We start from the raw sequence: 5,107 nt of genomic DNA on the forward strand, positions 1-5,107 counted from the left end.
GTTTTTTTTTTTTTTTTTTGAGACGGAGTCTCGTTCTGTCGCCCAGGCTGGAGTGCAGTGGCTGGATCTCAGCTCACTGTAAGCTCTGCCTCCCAGGTTTACGCCATTCTCCTGCCTCAGCCTCTCGAGTACCTGGGACTACAGGCGCCTGCCACCATGGCCGGCTAGTTTTTTTGTATTTTTTTTTAGTAGAGATGGGGTTTCACCGTGTTAGCCAGGATGGTCTCGATCTCCTGACCTCGTGATCCACCTGTCTCGGCCTCCCAAAGTGCTGGGATTACAGGCTTGAGCCACCGCGCCCGGCACTTTTTTTTTTTTTTAAACATTTTGGAAAACCACATGTGTATTTGCAATTAAGAGCCCAGAACACATAAAAACAAGGTACTGGTTTTTTTTTTTTTTTTTTGAGACGGAGTCTCGCTGTGCTCCCAGGCTGGAGTGCAGTGGCGTGATCTCGGCTCACTGCAAGCTCCGCCTCCCGGGTTCACGCCATTCTCCTGCCTCAGCCTCCCAAGTAGCTGAGACTACAGGCGCCCGCCACCACGCCCGGCTAGTTTTTTGTATTTTTAGTAGAGACGGGGTTTCACCATGTTAGCCAGGATAGTCTCGATCTCCTGACCTCGTGATCCACCTGCCTCGGCCTCCCAAAGTGCTGGGATTACAGGCTTGAGCCACCGCGCCCGGCCGGTACTGGTTTTTTTAAGCAGTCTTTTTCTGAGACGGTGTTTCGCTCAGTTGTCCAGGCTGGAGTGCAATGGCACAATCTTGGCTCACTGCAAACTCCGCCTCCCGGGTTCAAGATATTCTCCCACCTAAACCTCCCGAGTAGCTGGGATTACAGGCACCTGCCACCTTGCATGGCTAATTTTCGTATTTTTAGTAAAGCTGAGGTTTCACCATGTTGGCCGGCTGGTCTTGAACCTCTGACCTCAGGTGATCCACCCACCTCAGCCTCCCAAAGTGCTGGCATTACAGATGTGAGCCACCACGCCCAGTCTAGCAGTTTTAAATATCCCAAAGATTCCAAAACTTATTTTGTTTATGCTAAAACTTTACTGTTTTATTTTTTAAAAAACATTTTGGGAAATCACATTTGTATTGGCGATTATACAGGCAGGTGCAAGTATCTGATTTTTTCTTTTTTTTTTTTCTGAGACGGAGTCTTGCTCTGTCACCCAGGCTGGAGTGCAGTGGCGCGATCTCCGCTCACTGCAAGCTCCGCCTCCCGGGTTCAAGCCATTCTCCTACCTCAGCCTTCAGAGTAGCTGGGACTACAGGTGCCCGCCACCACGCCCAGCTAATTTTTTGTATTTTTTAGTAGAGACGGGGTTTCACTGTGTTAGCCAGGATGGTCTCGATCTCCTGACCTTGTGATCTGACGCCTCTGCTTCCCAAAGTGCTGGGATTACCGGCGTGAGTCACTGTGCCCGGCCAAGTATCTGACATCTTATGTTTCTTTGCTGTAGTCATGTCTGAGCAATTAAATGCTGACAGACATATTCTTTTATTATAAATGGCTATTTTCACACACCTTTATATCACAATTAGAATCTTTTTTTTTTTTTTTTTTTTGAGACAGAGTCTTGCTCTGTCGCCAGGCTGGAGTGCAGTGGCAAGATCTTGGCTCACTGCAACCTCCACCTCCTGGGTCGAAGCGATTCTCCTGCCTCAGCCTCCCAAGTAGCTGGGACTACTGGCATGTGCCACCATGCCCAGCTAATTTTTGTACTTTTAGTAGAGACAGGGTTTCATCATGTTGGCCAGGGTGGTCTCGATCTTTTCACCTCGTGATCCACCCACCTCAGCCTCCCAAAGTGCAGGGATTACAGATGTTAGCCACTGTGCCCAGCTGGAATCTATTTTTAAAAATTAAAAGACATTACATGCCACTGCACTCCAGCTTGGGCAACAGAGCAAGAGTCTATGTTAAAATAAATAAATAAATAAATAACAGTTTTTGGGCTGGGCATGGTGGTTCACACCTGTAATCCCAAAACTTTGGGAGGCTGAGTGGACAGGTCACCTAAGGTCAGGAGCTCAAGACCAGCCTGGCCAACATGGTGAAACCCTGTCTCTACAAAAATACAAAAATTAGCCGGGCATGATGGGAGGTGCCTGTAACCTCAGCTACTTGGGAGCCTGAGGCAGGAGAATTGCTTGAACCTGGGAGGTGGAGGTTGCAGTGAGCAGAGATCATGCCACTGCACTCCAGCCTGGGTGACAGAACAAGGCTCCATCTCAAAAAAAGAAAAATATTTTTTTAGAGATGGGGTCGTTTGATGTTGCCAAGGCTGGTCTCCAGCTCCTGGCCTCAAACAATCCTCCTGCCTTGTCCTCCCAAAGTGGTAGGATTACAGGCATGAACTACCATCCTTGGCAAACAAAACACTACAAATCTACAACAGTATCAAGCAAAATAAGGGGGTAAAAAAAGAAAAAAAAACTAAGACACCAGAGCTTGTTGCAAAATAGTAACATTTATCTACTCATTCAACAATATTGACTTGTTAAAACTAATTTGCAGCTCACGCCTGTACTCCCCAGTACTTTGGGAGGCTGAGGCAGGAGGATCGTTGAGCCCAGAGTTTGAGACCAGCCTGGGTGACATAGTGAAACTCCATTTTAATAAAAAATAAAAAAAAAAATAGCTTGGTGTGGTGGTACATGCCTGTTGTCCCAACTACCTGGGGTGGGGTGGTGGGCTGAGGCAGGAGGATCATCTGAGTCTGGAAGTTCAAGGCTGCAGTGAGCCATGATCACACCACTGCACTACAGCCCGGGTGACAGAACAAGACCTTTACTTAAAAAAGAAAAAACGGCCGGGCACGGTGGCTCATCCCAGCACTTTGGGAGGCTGAGACGGGTGGATCGCGAGGTCGGGAGATCGAGACCATCCTGGCTAACACGGTGAAACCTCGTCTCTACTAAAAAATACAAAAAACTAGCTGGGTGAGGTGGCTGGCGCCTGTAGTCCCAGCTACTCAGGAGGCTGAAGCAGGAGAATGGTGTGAACCCGGGAGGCAGAGCTTGCAGTGAGTTGAGATCCGGCCATTGCACTCCAGCCTGGGCGACAGAGTGAGGCTCCGTCTCAAAAAAAAAAAAAAAAAAGAAAAAGAAAAAGAAAAAACAGGGCCGGGCCTGTGGCTCACGCCTGTAATCCCAGCACTTTGGGAGGCCGAGGTGGGCGGATCACTTGAGGTCAGGAGAACAGCCTGACCAACATGGTGAAACCCTGTCTCTACTAAAAATGCAAAAATTAGCCAAGTGTGGTGGCAGGCACCTGTAATCCCAGCTACTAGGGAGGTTGAGGCAGAAGGCTGAGGCTGAACCATGAGTCGGAGGTAGTAGTGAGCCGAGATCGTGCCACTGCACTCCAGGCTGGGCAACAAGAATGAAACTCCATCTCGGGGGGAAAAAAAAGAAAAAAGAAAAAACATGCCAGTGCAGTGGCTCATGCCTGTAATTCCAGCACTTTGGGAGGCTGAAATGTAAGGATTGCTTGAGCCCAGGAGCTGGTGACCAGCCCAGGCAACACAGCAAGATACTGTCTCAAAATAAATAAATAAATAAAACACAATAAAATAAAGTAAAATAAAAAGAAAAAAACAAAAAACATAATTTGCAATTATTATTATACTTTGAGACAGAGTCTCACTCTGTCACCTAGGCTAGAGTGCAGTGGTGGGATCTCCGTTCACTGCAACCTCTGCCTCTGGGTTCAAGCAATTCTCCTGTCTCAGCCTCCCGAGTAGATGGCATTACAAGTGCCTGCAACCGTGTCTGGCTCATTTTTGTAGTTTCAGTAGAGACGAGGTTTCACCATGTTGGCCAGGCTGGTCTTGAACTTCTGACCTCAAGTAATCTGCCTGCCTCAGCCTCCCAAAGTGCTGGGATTACAGGCGTAAGTCACCGTGGCTGAACTGCAATAAATGTTTTAATGCCACATATAGTTGTAAGCTATTCCTTCTATTTTCACCAAGAGAAAATACAATGAGCATAGGTGCGGCCAGAAACCTATTCTGTTGTAGTCCTGAGAGGTCACAGCAGGGTCTCCTTCTCTATGAAAAAAGAGCTTTCAAAAAACTGTCATTTGCTCATGTTAAAGTCAACATTATTTATGGGGTAAGATTTTCAAGAGGAAAGTGTGAAGAAAACATTTGTTAAAGTTACAGCACAATCAGAAAAGCTAGAAATTGTATACTAGAAATGTAGTTAGAAGATCTACTGACTTCATTAAGACTCCAGTGTTAAGAAAACTAGTAAGAGATAAGGAGGAAATCAGTAATAAACCAAGAATAAAAACACTGAGTTCTGATATTACCAACAGCACACACTCAGTAAGATTTGAAAGTCAGCCGGGCGCGGTGGCTCAAGCCTGTAATCCCAGCACTTTGGGAGGCCGAGGCGGGCGGATCACGAGGTCAGGAGATCGAGACCATCCTGGCTAACATGGTGAAACCCCGTCTCTACTAAAAATACAAAAAAACTAGCCGGGCGTGGTGGCGGGCGCCTGTAGTCCCAGCTACTCGGAGGCTGAGGCAGGAGAATGGCCTGAACCTGGGAGGCGGAGCTTGCAGTGAGCTGAGATCGCGCCACTGCACTCCAACCTGGGTGACACAGCGCGAGACTCCGTCTCAAAAAAAAAAAAAAAAACAAAAAAAAAAAGATTTGAAAGTCATTTCAAGTCTTACCCATGTGGGGGTTTAAACATGCACTCAGAACCCCATCTAACTGAGCGCTGCTCTAGGTGCTCTGCTTTCCCTGCCTTGCTCAAGAATTTAGAGTCGCCGGGCGCGGTGGCTCAAGCCTGTAATCCCAGCACTTTGGGAGGCCGAGACGGGTGGATCACGAGGTCAGGAGATCGAGACCATCCTGGCTAACACGGTGAAACCCCGCCTCTACTAAAAAATACAAAAAACTAGCCGGGCGAAGTGGCGGGCGCCTGTGGTCCCAGCTACTTGGGAGGCTGAGGCAGGAGAATGGCGTAAACCCGGGAGGCGGAGCTTGCAGTGAGCTGAGATCCGGCCACTGCACTCCAGCCTGGGCGACAGAGCCAGACTCAGTCTCAAAAAAAAAAAAAAAAAAAAAAAAAAAAAAGAATTTAGAG

At 47.8% G+C, this 5,107-nt stretch overlaps 1 protein-coding gene across 6 annotated transcripts in view; it reads right to left on the reverse strand.

Annotated features, from left to right (window-relative positions):
* The window catches only part of RTN3 (reticulon 3), a 75,743-nt gene that overhangs the window by 8,780 nt on the left and 61,856 nt on the right, over positions 1–5,107 (reverse strand). The gene's annotated exons all lie outside the window — the stretch shown is intronic.

This window comes from Theropithecus gelada, chromosome 14 (genome assembly GCF_003255815.1).
Source record: "Theropithecus gelada isolate Dixy chromosome 14, Tgel_1.0, whole genome shotgun sequence".
Taxonomy (NCBI): Eukaryota; Metazoa; Chordata; class Mammalia; order Primates; family Cercopithecidae; genus Theropithecus; species Theropithecus gelada.